General features: G+C 30.6%; 1 pseudogene; it reads right to left on the bottom strand.

The window, feature by feature from the left end:
- Positions 1-11,638: 11,638 nt before the first annotated feature.
- LOC113371327 lies at positions 11,639-12,876 on the bottom strand (annotated as a pseudogene).
- Between the last annotated feature and the right edge of the window lie 2,700 nt (positions 12,877-15,576).

The following is a 15,576-nucleotide window of genomic DNA, read 5'->3' as shown; positions in this document are numbered from 1 at the left end:
AACAAATTTATTTATGTTTCCATTGGATATCCTGGTTCAGTACATGATGCCAGAATATTTAGGAGATTAAACTTGTGTTTAAATCTGAATAAAAAATGTGGTCGATACATTTTATTAGGAGGCGCAGCCTACCCGCTGAAAACAAATTTGAAGACACGATTTCGAAATATTCATTATCTCACACAGACCCAGAAAAATTTCAATAAAAAACATAATAGTGCTCGAAGTACTATTGAACATACATAAGTTATTAAAACAAAATTTTAGGCAACTGTGAAAAAAACATCCATCTTATTTGCCATTTCATAAGAGCATGCTGTGTTTTACACAATTGAAACATCAGAGAAAATTTTGAATGTTAGCAGAGTAACAAAGAAGTTTCTCGTTTGAATATTGAGTCCTCGGTTGAAGATGAATTTAATGCTGAAGCAATAGATGGCTGATTGTTTCGAGATCAAATTTACGATAATTAAATTATAAAATAACAAGAAGATTTATCGTTTCATAGAAAGTCCGAATGAATGCCGAAGAAATTGAAAATAACATTTTAAAAATATTCAAAATGTTGTTTCATATTAGACATCTGGTATCTCATTAGTTTAATGTATTATATAATAATGCGTTTATATATATTTTTTTATTATTGCTAGTTTTAACAATCAAATTACTACTATATAATCTGTAAGTTAAAAGTGATGGTATTGAAAATCAAAATCAAGAAAAAAAAGAGGGTGTAAAAGAAATTAAAGAAAAGAAATAAATGAGTAAATAATAATAAAAATAATGAAAAGAATAATAAATAATAATTATAAATAGCTTGTGTGAAAATTATGTTGTGGACGGTACATCACCTGGCCATTTTCTCTTCAGGCGTTTTAACTTTTTAGCTGTCTGGACCGTTTGCATTTCAGGATTGACGTGTGCATCCAATTTGTCTTGAAAAATTAAGCTTCTCTAAGAAGTTTTCTTTTTGATGACTTTCACTACTGTAGACATTTTTCGTGTTCCATTTATCTAGCCATAATTCTCTTTCTGCTAGAATTTTTTCAGTAAAAAAGTAGCTGTTATCACACCCTTATGACTTGAAGTAATGAAAATGTCATCGGCATTTGTGCTTATTGTTTTTAGGCCGAATCGGCAGATCAATCGTGAATAGCAGATATAATATTGGACTCAGAACACTATCTTGCGGAACACCGGAATAAATCGGTTTGGAGGGGATAGTTCTTCATATTCTTTAATTTGATTAGATAATTTGCTTTAATCAGATAAATATGATTCCAAAATCGTGAAATATTTTGGATAGATTTTCTTCAATTTGTATGATAAACCCATATGCAAAACTTTGTCGGAGGCCTGACTGATGTCAAGAAAAAATGCTACATCATTTTTTTTTCATGTAGGGCTATGAGGATTGAGTTGGTTGTTCTACTGTTGCATTACTGAATTGTTGAATGATGTCTTCTAAAACCAAATTGGTGGTTAGGTACCCAGGTTTCTTCTAAATTGTCTTCTAAAAGTCTCTGTAAAATAAGTCTTTCAAATACTTTTGATAGGGATGAAGAAAGCTTATAGGTTGATAAGATTTTACATATGATGAATCTTTGTATGGTTTTGGAATTATTATAATTTTTGCATGTTTCCAAACAGATGACCAGTGGTTAAATTGAAGAATGAAGTTGAAAACCGTGTGATTATTAAAAAAATTCTTTTAGCATGCTAAGAGAGACTTGATCGTTACCGGGGCTGATTTTAATTTAATAACATTGTTTTTAATTTCGATTTGTTTAAAGGGTCTTATGGTAGGTGTTTGGTGATTTCCTTAAAGGTAATTCAATATTTAAATATCTGCAGACAAATTTTGTACTTTGAAAACTTCAGTCAAGTATTATGCAAATGCTTTGCACTTTTTAGCGAACCTTTTTGCGTTTTGTAAGTTAAAAAATATTTATTAAATGATTTACCATTAGATTTGTAGCATTATAAAGTGTTATATAGTTATTTACTTGTTTTGTTTAATAAATTTATGAACGTTTTGTATTAATAAAATTTATTATAATTCCTATTTAAGTATTAAAAAATATGCTGATAATAAATATGTTGCCATATTTGTTCCTTCCAATTCAAATAAGTAAAATAGCCCACAATAATGATGTTACAATAGATGAAATTGTAACAAGCGCAAACGATAGTGTTCAAATCTCTTCATAATTTATTCGAAGGTTAATTTTTTCGCTAACGAATATATATCAAAATAATTTACTCGACATAAGCAGTTAGTCATATTTTTAATTAAACAGTATACAATCGTGTGGGAGTTGTAATTATTATGAAAATATATTAAATTAAACGGCTTAAAAACCAATAACGCCGTACAGGAGAATGGTATACTGCGCTAAAAAATTTAGATTTTGTGGTGAAAATCACGGCAAATCTTTGATATAGTTATTATTGTTGTGACTGATAATGCATCGACTTGAAAAAGATTATTATTTTATTTTTAAATAAAAAAAATTCTCGTGCGTTGAACTTACACTGAATTTACAAAAAAAATGCGAACTTAATACCGCAATCCCAAAAGCTAGAGCTATTGTAGCACATTTTAAACATAGTGCGAAATCGTCATGTATTCTGCAAGAATTGCAAAATCAAATCAACTTAGATTACTAAGAAAATATATTTCCTTGATTTTGATAATGCTTTGCACTTTTTAGCGTAACTTTTTGCCCATATATTATATTATATATATATATATATATATATATATATATATATTATATATATATATATATATATATATATAGATATCGCATATATAGTATTTAAAAAATCACATGATGGTGAAATAATGAATATATAATAATTAATTCACGCAGCACCATATTTATTAAAATTGCCAATTTCTCTCTTTCTATTTGTAAAATTTCCTTATGAAATTGTTTTATCATCCCTGTTTTCTTGTAATGCAGCCCTTCTTCTTCTGAACTGCTTTACTCTAGCAACAATTTCAATAACTAAACAGATCGTGAAGGCCCACATTGAATTATTACAGTCGAAACGTTACTATTGGCTAGTAGGGTTTTTTGTGCTTTGCTGTCGATTGGAAATTTCTTCAAAATCTTGCGTATACTCAAAGGTTAACCGCCTTGGATTTGTGAAACATAATTATTAATATATAGAAAAATCGGTTAAATGTTTACTGCCAAACATGCTTAATACTGGATTCATTTTTATCAATGAATAATTTGTATTTTCTCAGTAGAGGACTCTCCATCTTACTTAACGTTGTTTTTTTCAAAACATGCGCCGAATTCGTCATTGATATGGTCCCTGATAATAATATTTATTATTCAAATATGATCTATAGTAGAATACCAAAATATTACAAATTAATGTTGTAAATTAATCAAATTAACAAAAAAAAATATTGAAATTTAATACAATAGAAAAGGTAAAAAGGAAAATTAATTGAGAGTCGAATTGATTAATTTTTAGTTAAAATAAAAACATCATTTTTTAAATAAACGAGTTTTTTTATTCTTGAATGTGGTATTTATTATAGTGTACAAGACAGGTTGTAACTTCACAAGTACACACAAGTAGATGATAAAGCGAGAGGTTTTTCTTCAGATGGTGAAATAATATAATAAAAATGTTTCTTGGGTATCCATCCAGTAATTAAAAAACAGTTTTAATGAAAAATGTTTTTATTTAGAGAACATACGTTTCGGGTCTTGATTTGACCCATCTCCAGTGCTACAATTAAATAATTCAGGGTTACAAATTAAAACAATATAAAAAATACATAATTAACAGACAAAAATAAGTAAAACAATGTATATGAAAAGTATATATGAAAAACAACAATAAAATAAACAAATGTAAAGAAACTCACCATACAAATAAACTTTGAAAAATAACACAAAAACACACAAAATTGCACGAAAAAAAAATATGAAATAAAAAATTGATAAAACGTCGAGTTATGAAAATTTTAAAAAATTGTAAAATTAAAATAAATGATATATTTTTTTAGAAAAAAGCTTATTCCAAACGAACATGTTTTCAGTTTGGAAAATGTGTTACGTGTGTGTACGAGAGTAAAATGTGTGCGTACGTGTTTGCGGAAAATAGTGGAAACTGTATCGTCATTGGATGAGAGAACGGGATAGAGAGAATTTTAGTGGTTTCATATTACGAAGATTTTCTCAGCGATCATGCGCAGTAGGAACATAGAAAAAATATACATGTGTAAGCAATCCATAATCAACGGTTAAACATAATATGTGGATCAAAATGAAAATATAGAAACATAATAAAACCATGATAGACAATGTAAAAATGAAAAAATATGTGATGAGAGAAATTTATTAAGAAAAAGTATAGATATTAACTGAAAAACGATAATAGTTATGGAACGATAATAGTTATATAAAAAATTATAACATAACATATATATGTATATATACGCAAAACAATAAATGTATATATGCATACACATACACATACATATATATGCAAACACATGCACGTTGTATATAAATATACAACATATATGTAAACACACACACACATATATATATATATATATATATATATATATATATACATATACATACACATGTGCATACACATATATATCTTAAACATATACATGTAAACATATATATACATGCACATATACACATATATACACATACATACATATATATATATATATATATACCTACATACATACATACATATATATATATATATATATATATATATATATATATATACATAAAAGAAATGTTAGGATGTATTGCGCATATTGAAAAAAATATTTGAAGCATCGCGGTAAATATTGCAAAGAGAAGTCGAATCAAATCGTTTGTTAATAGCAGGTAATATTTGTATGAAAATACTCACAGCGAACTTTCTGCGTAAAGTGTTGGCTTCTCGATGAATAACTCTTGGATTGGTGAAATTAAAAGAATGTTTAAATTTGGAGACATGTTCCGTGATCATGGTTTTATTTTGTTTCCTATTCAAACTATTAAGTTCGTGTTGGCGCATTCTTTTTGAGAGAAATTGTGAAGTTTCTCCAACATAACAGCTTGAACAATCATTACAATCAATGACATATACGACGTTTGACGTGCGGGAAATAGGGGTAGAAGTTTTTAAATTAGTGTATAAGTCTGTGAGAGTGTGTCCAGTCGAACACACTAGCTTCAGACCAACGGATGAAAAGTTTTTTCCATGAGTGGAAAAGGCAGTCAATGTACGGTAATAAGATAAACGAATTGAGAGATAGTGAATTTTCAGGAACAGGGTTGAGGTTTTGTGAAATGATACTATTTTGTTGTGATTGGGAGGTAAATAAGGAAGATGTACGGAATTTATTACGAAGAAAGGGTAATCTATTATTTATTACTGAGCGTAAAAGTTGTAGTGGATAGGAATTATTTTGAAGGGTAGAATATATCAAATTAATATTTTTTTCCCAATGTGATGGATGAGAAAGAAGGATGGCATGATCTAGTAAGTTGATGATGGGTGCAATCTTAGTAGATTTGGGGTGATAGGAATGGTAGTTATCCCGTTCTCTCATCCAATGACGATACAGTTTCCACTATTTTCCGCAAACACGTACGCACACAATTTACTCTCGTACACACACGTAACACATTTTCCAAACTGACAACTTGTTCGTTTGGAATAAGCTTTTTTATAATAAAATATGTCATTTATTTTAATTTAACAATTTTTTTAAATTTTCATAACTCGACGTTTTATCAATTTTTTATTTCATTTTTTTTTCGTGCAATTTTGTGTGTTTTTTGTGTTATTTTTCAAAGTTTATTTGTATGGTGAGTTTCTTTACATTTGTTTATTTTATTGTTGTTTTTCATATATACTTTTCATATACATTGTTTTACTTATTTTTGTCTGTTAATTATGTATTTTTTATATTGTTTTAATTTGTAACCCTGAAGTATTTAATTGTAGCACTGAAGATGGGTCAAATCAAGACCCGAAACTAATTTAATAAAACATTTTTCATTAAAACTGTTTTTTAATTACTGGATGGATGCCCAAGAAACATTTTTATTATATTATTTCACCATCTGAAGAAAAACCTCTCGCTTTATATAATCCAAGGGCTGAAAAATTGGACAATTTCAACATAAAATATTCAAGATTTTTTGTTCATTCTCAAGACACTGATTTTCAAATATTCTACAAGTTTTAAGACTCAACATATTTCCTCAAGATTTGTTGCAAACCTACATATCAAGACTTCCTTGTTAGGACACTCAGAACCAATACTACACTGAAGTTACAAATCCAAGATTTTGATCATTTTCAAGAACTTTTACAAGTGCTTTTTAATTTTTAACAACATGAATTTTCAAAATAACTATAATTTCACTACTATATATGTAAATAGTGCTCTCCATACAAATAAGGTAAGACATAATAATCGTTCCTCTTATCAATATCCAACTTACACATAGAATTATAATAATTTCAATAATTCGTCAATTTACCGTTACAACAATTATTTTCATAATAGTTTTATACAATGCATTCCTTACTCTTTTCCATCTTTTTTCGAGTACATTTTCCATTGCTATGGACCTACCAAACTCATTTTATTTAAAACTATTTCAAATCTTTTCTCAAAACTGGCTATCGTCACCAACAAAAGAACTTTTTTACTTCGTTGTCGCACAGAAAGACTCCTACCAAAATCCTTTGATTTCAAATTAACAAACTTTGATCATCTAAATTCCTATTATTTTAAAAATAAAAAGCTTTCCTTCTCCTTTATGTTGCTGAATCTAGAAATCAAATATTGCATTACCTCTATTGATAACATAAATAAAACTCTAAATTATAACACCCAATCCTTATTTTCCACTATTAATAATCACATTGACATTAACAATTTTTTAGATTTCGAAAACTCTAGATTCAATAATTCTTTTAATATATCAAAAAAATCCTTCATAAAAAAATTCAATACTCTTTATTCGAAAAAGGAATCCAAAATAAATATAAACCCTGATATCATCAATAGATGGGTTAAAAACATTTCCGATTTAGACATCCCATCCAATGTTTTGAACATTTTAGCACTAGGTCCTAAATTTTCCATTCCACAACAGAAAAAAATCGTTTAAGTTTGTCAAAACACTTAGCTCTTTAGAATATAGTTTACGTAATTTAAAAGATATCAATGAAAAAAAACGCATTAAATCTATTTTTTGCAACCAACTTAATTCATTTTTCAAATTTGACATTTCTAACATTCATCAACATAAAGAATTACTCAAAGACATCCACTTTTGCAAATCCTTTATCAAACAACACCCAGAAATTGTTGTTACCAGGGCAGATAAGGGTAACCATCACGGTTATCATGAACAAAGTTAACTATATTTCCAAATCCATGTCCCTCCTAGCTGATGTAAACATTTACGAACTTATAAATTCAGATCCCACCGACCTTATAAATCGGAATACTTTGAAATTCATTGATTCACTCATAGAAAACAAACAAATTCCCAAACCTCTCTCTCTACAATTAAAAACTTACAATCCCATTTCCCCAAAACTTGTCTTCCCAAAATCCACAAAGATGGTTTTCCTCTTCGACCAATAGTTGCTGACTTAAATTCCCCTCTTTGCAAATTATCCAAATTTATTAGTTAAATTTTATCCAATATCACTCATAATTCTCCCCATTTTGTCAAAAATTCTTTCGAACTCATTCCCAAACTTAACTCCCTCAATGTACCATCTGATTTTTCCTTTATAAGTTTAGATGTTGTTTCCCTCTTCACTAACATTTCACCTGACCTTATCCTCTCTGCCATAGACCATAAATGGGTTGATATCAGCAAACACACAGATTTCAATTTTTCTTGGTTCCTGAAATGTATTAAATTCATTATTTCCAATACTTATTTTTCGTTCAACGACTCCTTCTTTAAACAAAAATTTGGCACTCCAATGGGTTCCAGTTTGAGTACCCCACTTGCTGAACTTTGTATGCAGTTCCTAGAGAACTCTACTCTTAATACCTTGTCTTATGTACCTCTTTTTTACAAACGTTACGTTGACGACATTTTAACTTGCATTCCTACTTATAACATAACCAATTTCCTAAATTCTTTTAATAATTTCGACACACACCTTTGTTTTACCGTAGAGACTCAACTTAACAACTCCATTAATTTTTAGATATTACCCTTTTTATAAATAACAACTCCATCACTACATGTTGGTATCAAAAATCCACTTGGTCTGGACGTTATTTAAACTACCATTCCTATCACCCCAAATCTACTAAGATTGCATCATCAACTTACTAGATCATGCCATCCTTCTTTCTCATCCATCACATTGAGAAAAAAATATTAATTTGATATATTCTACCTTCAAAATAATTCCTATCCACTACAACTTTTACGCTCAGTAATAAATAATAGATTACCCTTTCTTCGTAATAAATTCCGTACATCTTCCTTATTTACCTCCCAATCACAACAAAATAGTATCATTTCACAAAACCTTAACCCTGTTCCTGAAAATTCACTATCTCTCAATTCCTTCATCTCATTATCGTACATTGACTGCCTTTTCCACTCACAGAAAAAACTTTTTTCATCCGTTGGTCTAAAGCTAGTGTGTTCGACTGGACGCACTCTCACAGACTTATACACTAATTTAAAAACTCCTACTCCTATTTCCCGCACGTCAAACGTCGTATATGTCATTGATTGTAATGATTGTTCAAGCTGTTATGTTGGAGAAACTTCACAATTTCTCTCAAAAAGAATGCGCCAACACGAACTTAATAGTTTGAACAGGAAACAAAATAAAACCATGATCACCGAACATGTCTCCAAATTTAAACATTCTTTTAATTTCACCAATCCAAGAGTTATTCATCGAGAAGCCAACACTTTACGCAGAAAGTTCGCTGAGAGTATTTTCATACAAATATTACCTGCTATTAACAAATGATTTGATTCGGCTTCTCTTTGCAATATTTACCGCGATGCTTCAAATAATTTTTTCAATATGCGCAATACATCCTAACATTTCTTTTATGTATGTATATATATATATATATATATATATATGTATGTGTATATATGTGTATATGTGCATGTATATATATGTTTACATGTATATGTTTGTAGATATATATGTGTATGCACATGTGTATGTATATGTATATATATGTATATGTGTTTACATATATGTTGTATATTTATATGTGTGCATGTGTTTGCATATATCTGTATGTGTATGTGTATGCATATATACATTTATTGTTTTGCGTATATATACATATATATGTTATGTTGTAATTTTTTATATAACTATTATCGTTCCATAACTATTATCGTTTTTCAGTTAATATCTATACTTTTTCTTAATAAATTTCTCTTCATCACATATTTTTTCATTTTTACATTGTCTATCATGGTTATATTATGGGTGCGTTCGACTTGGACGCTTACGCGCTGTGAGCGCGCCGTGAGCGCGCTTTCATCGTTCGACTTGGCGCTGTGAGTGTAGCATAAGTACGCTCGTAGCATCATCGTCAGTTGTTTTTACTATCTGTCAAAACGAATGCAACTTAAGAATATGCTAACCCTAATTTCATTTATTCATAGTTCAATAATTACGCAAAAATGGCGAGCTGTGCATTACAATTATTTTCTGTTGATCTATTTGATTCAGAAACAAATAAAAATTATAGAATTACTGTTACGGATCAAGAATTAGAGCGACTACGAACAGGTATATATCAATTTATTAATTAAAAGGGAAAATATTCAAGATTTTTTATACGTTTGGTTGAAGGTTTTATTACGTTAACGTAAGGATGAAGTTTTGTTTCAATTTTGCTTTTTTACACCCTTAAAAGGCTAGAACATTTAAAATTATAGACTTTAGAATTATAGAATTATAGATTAGAATTAAGAATTAAAATACTATCTATACTAGATATAAACAAGATTGACCCTATTAGTTAAATATGACTCTTATACTTAATTTCTTATATAAATGTGATATTTTAAAATAAAATAATATGAAATAGATATAGGCATAAATGTATAAAGCAATCCATAATCTCTTATACCAGGCACCCCCGCCTGTCTGAGAATAGGATATATCAAATGTTTATATTGCTAAATAAATAAATAAAAAAAATCTACTTTGTTTTAATCCTTAAGTAATAAGTGACTTAATCGATTCCATCAATTGTTGTACTATTTAAAAATCTTATTTTTTTGGGTGAAATGGCTTATATTAATTTCAGATGCAACTTATGTAAGATTGAAAATACTAGAGGCTAAACAATCTGCTCGTATTGTTAGCGATAGGTTTCATTAATATTTTGGGTTTTAATGTCCATGAAATTGTTAAATACTTTAAAATAATTTGATTGCCATGATAAGTTTAAATTTGTATTATTAATTCAATTTTCATCTACGCAATGGTAAATTTTAGAAACCTAAATAGATGAACCTGAAACTTCACAATCTTTTTTAAATGGCGATGTAAGTATTGAATTCATGAGAATTGAAAGTGAAGAATCAGGTAATTTTAATCAGGACAAAACAAAATGATTAATATGCATATAATTTAACAGCCAATTGTTTATTACAGCGTTTAAATGGCCCACGAAGCAATTCTTTTGCTTCTCGATGAATACGAAAAACGACAAATGAATTTTATCAGTGGGAAAATGTCGCAAAAGAAATTATGACAGGAAATTAGTGCAGTACTGAATACTCACGGATACATCATCACAGGTCCTCAGTGTTTATCCAGTTTTCAGGGATGAAAAAGACCTATAAGAAAATAAGAGACCACAATAACAAGTCTGGAAATTCAGCTAAGTATTGGCCATATCTGACTGTAAGGGTAACTCTGTTTATATTTCCAGAAAACCATAATTTTTGAAATTTTTTATTTTTTAAGTTAATGGATGATCTGATCGGGAATAAACCTTCAATAACACCTGCATCGACTTGCTCTTCAACTGGGAAAAAAAGGACTTTATCCGAAGCTAGTTGCGGGAGTAGCAGTAGCAGTAACATGGATATTGAAGCAAACCGTAAGGATATTTAATTTGTTTTGAAGATTTCTCTATGCTAATAATATAATTTTTTTTTGGCAGGAAAAAAAGCAAAAAGTACCCCCGCCAGCGATGTAATTGCTGCATTAGAAGAAAGGTCTAGGATAAGCGAAGAAAATGAGGACCGTCGCTTCACATGGCGTTTAAAGAACAAAAAGCTAAAGAATCAAATAAATATAAACAACAAGCTTTAGAGTTATTAGAAAAGCTTGTAAAAGCTAATTCTAATTCTAATAATGCTAATTTACATGATTAAATAATTTATTAAATGTATAATATTATTTGATTTTTAATTTACAATTTTCTTGTGTATATAATTATAAAAATCTTATCATAGTTTGTTCATGTTCATTTCTCATAATTGTAATTTTAGCTATTGAAATGACTTATAGTTGCTTTCATTAAACATTTCTTATAATTAATTGCTCACATATACGATTTCGTTTATCAACACCAGCAGCAGGTGAAATTCTATTATAATAAATTTCATTTATGTTTCCAATTTGTTTCTTTTACTTCCTCCACCGGTAATTCATCGTTTTTTAATAAACATATATTATGCATGACACAAAAAGCGATTATGTACTCAGGAATTAAATCAGTTCGATTCATGTCGAGAACTGTCAGTAAACTGCGAAATCTTTTTTAAGTAATCCAAATGCACGTTCAATTGCTATACGTGCAGATGAATGACAAAAATTATAATTTTTTTGTCTTGCTGATAAGTGCCCATTATCTCGATATGGTGTAAGTAAATGTTTGTGAAGAGGGTAAGCTGCATCGCCGACTAAATGAGATTCGTCGGGAATTTATGTTCATCGTTGAGGTAATCATTCACTTCTGACAGACGTAATACTCGTGCGTCATGTACAGAACCAACATTTCCAGCATAACAATGAATAAATTTACATCGAGCATCACAAATAGCCTATTTTTGAACAAACAGTAAAAATGAATATTTACAAATGTTGTTAATTCACATGACTGCTTACTTACTTGTAATTGAATTGAATGATGTCCTTTTCTGTTGACATAACATTCCGGATGCTCTCGAGGTGCAGGTATATTTATATGTGTTCCGTCAATGCACCGATAACATTGGGAAAGCCGCTTGTAGCTTCAAATTCAGTAGAAATTTCAGCAAGCTTTTCATTTTCAGGCCAGATAATAAAATTTGGAGCTATTTCGACTAGAGCTAATGTAACCCTTCGCACACTCCACCACGCTGTTGCAAAACTGACACAAACCTTTGGCAAATTGAGCTTAAAGAACAATGTATTAGGTTAATATTTAATTTTTAATAATTATAGTTATTCAAAATATAAGTAAGATTTTTTAATTATACGATACGAATCTGGCGGCACATTTCCATAAACGATTAAATAATTGTTTGTCGGTGATTTCACATCCTGGGGTTTTTCTGATCAACGATGGTTCAATTTTTTCACGAACAAAATCAAATGTTGATCGGAACAGTCTAAAATTTAAAAACATATTATTTGCATGTAATTAAACTGAAGGGTTAAGATAATTTTTTGTTAACTAAATCCTCAAATTGAAATAAATATTTACCTAAAATGAGATTTAAATTCATTATCTGAAAATGCTGGTATAACCTCTTCCACAAAGTTTTTTATTCTTGGTATAGTTTCTTTTTTTAAAGATAAATTCAAATGAGCTTCGCAATACTTCCATTCCATATCATTATCACTATCTTCAATCATATCAAACTCATCACTATCATCAGACTCATCATTGATAATTTCTAATAAATTATTTATTAATTGACAGACAGTTGCCGCCATTTTGATGCTTATTGACGCTCACAGTATCCAAAACGAACGGAATTTAGTTATCGATTCTGAGCGCTTATCGGCCAAGTCGAACGCTAAAAATTCGTGCTTATAAGCGTGAGCGCTCACAGCGCGTAAGCGTCCAAGTCGAACGCACCCTATGTTTTTTATATTTTCATTTTGATCCACATAGTGTGTTTAACCGTTGATTATGGATGTATATTTTTTCTATGTTCCTACTGCGCATGATCGCTGAGAAAATCTTCGTAATATGAAACCACTAAAATTCTCTCTATCCCGTTCTCTCATCCAATGACGATACAGTTTCCACTATTTCCGCAAGCACGTACGCACACATTTTACTCTCGTACACACACGTAACACATTTTCCAAACTGACAACATGTTCGTTTTATTTGGAATTATTTGGAATAAGCTTTTTTATAATAAAATATATAAGGTTGTCAAATATCTCCCTTTCGCTTTTTTGCTCTTTATTCAATGCTTTATAAAAAGTGTTACAGTGATCGGATTTAGTTCAAATATGCGCCGTTTTGTTCGATAATCTGTTTCCATCTAGACGGCAACTTCATAATACCTCCCTCGTAGAGATGCCCCCCTCCTTATTTGCGAAGAACTCGGACAGCCACTTTTCACAAGCCTCTTTTGAGTTCAACTTTACACCACCAAGGGCATTCGCCATGGACAGGAACAGGTGGTAATCACTTGGCGCTATGTCCGGGCTATATGGTAGATGCGATAAAACCTCCCATCCGAGCTCCCGTAGCTTCTGACGAGTCATCAACGAAGTGTGTGGTCTGGCGTTGTCCTGGTGGAACACTACACCCTTCCCGTTGGCCAATTCTGGACGCTTCTGGTCGATCGCCTGCTTCAAGCGGTCCAGTTGTTCGCAGTAGATGGTAGAATTAAGCGTCTGGCCATATGGGAGCAGCTCATAGTGGATGATTCCCTTCCAATCCCACCAAACACACAGCAAAACCTCCCTGGCCGTCAATCCCGGCTTGGCCACTGTTTGGGACGATTCACCGGCCTTCGACCACGACCGTTTTCGCTTGATATTGTCGTATGTGATCCATTTTTCGTCGCCAGTCACCATCCGCTTCAAGAATGGGTCGAGTTCGTTCCGTTTCAGCAGCATATCGCAGGCGTTGATTCGGTCCAGAAGGTTTTTTTGCGTCAAATCATGCGGCACCCAAACATCAAGCTTTTTTTTTATATCCAGCCTTCTGCAGATGGTTTAAAATGGTTTGGTGACTAACTCCCATCTCCTGGGCGATGTCACGAGATGCCACATGCCGGTCTAACTCGATGTATTCCATGATTTGATCGGTATTTTCGTCACAGGTCTTCCGCCGGCTGGCTTATCCATGGTGTCGTTTTCACCGGCTCTGAATCGTCGAAACCATTCCTCCGCGGTTCGAAGTGATAGAGTACCATCCCCCAAAACACCATTAATCTCACGGAACGTTTCTCTAGCGGATTTGCCTTTAACGAAGGAAAACTTTAAAATAGCGCGAATTTCGGCGTTAGTGAACTCCATGTTTACACGTCTATAACTGTTGAACGCAATATCCAAACTAATCATGCATAGCGTCGTTTTGTAGGTTATGTCAAGACCTTTCAATTATGTATAGTATTGCCAGATACGAGCTCTGTAGCGCTTTGTACATAGCCGCGAAATTCAAAAGACAAAAAGGCGGAAGGGATATATTGACAACCTTTTATCATTTATTTTAATTTTACAATTTTTTAAATTTTCATAACTCGACGTTTCATCAATTTTTTATTTCATATTTATTTTTTTCGTGCAATTTTGTGTGTTTTTGTGTTATTTTTCAAAGTTTATTTGTATGGTGAGTTTCTTACATTTGTTTATTTTATTGTTGTTTTTCATATATACTTTTCATATACATTGTTTTACTTATTTTTGTCTGTTAAATATGTATTTTTTATATTGTTTTAATTTGTAACCCTGAATTATTTAATTGTAGCACTGAAAATGGGTCAAATCAAGACCCGAAACGTATGTTCTCTAAATAAAAACATTTTTCATTAAACTGTTTTTTAATTACTGGATGGATGCCCAAGAAACATTTTTATTATATATATATATATATATATATAATATATATATATATCTTATATATAAAATTCTTCTGTAACAATGTATGAATGGTTAATCTCCTCCTAAACTATAATACGGATTATCATGAATCTTCCTGAAGTTTGTTCGGCAAATTTTCTAGAATTTTTAGATTCATAGAAATATAGTTAGATTGTAAATACATGGAAAAAATTACAAAAACCGCTCATCATTGTTTGACCTTGAAAATATTTAAGGCATAGTTTGACATTAAAAACAAGTGAAGTCTGTCATTTGCCAAACATTTCTATTCACTTATAGGCTAAGACATATTAAAATATAATATATTTATTATTAAGAATAAGAAAAATGTAATGTTTTACATTGTTATTGCCGAAAAGCAGCTGAGACGTGCTAAAAATTAAAATAATATAATAAGATAGAGTCAACATGCGTCTGACAGGCGATGCAGTCTGCGCATGCGTCTCACGGTTGGATGTCAGTAGTGATGTGCGACTCGAAAATTTC

This window comes from Ctenocephalides felis, unplaced genomic scaffold, assembly GCF_003426905.1.
Source record: "Ctenocephalides felis isolate EL2017-DRISC unplaced genomic scaffold, ASM342690v1 CF-g0.4_SCAFFOLD_01492, whole genome shotgun sequence".
Lineage (NCBI taxonomy): Eukaryota > Metazoa > Arthropoda > Insecta > Siphonaptera > Pulicidae > Ctenocephalides > Ctenocephalides felis.
Note: the sequence above shows the minus strand (reverse complement) of the source record. Positions and strands in the feature narration are given on the sequence as shown.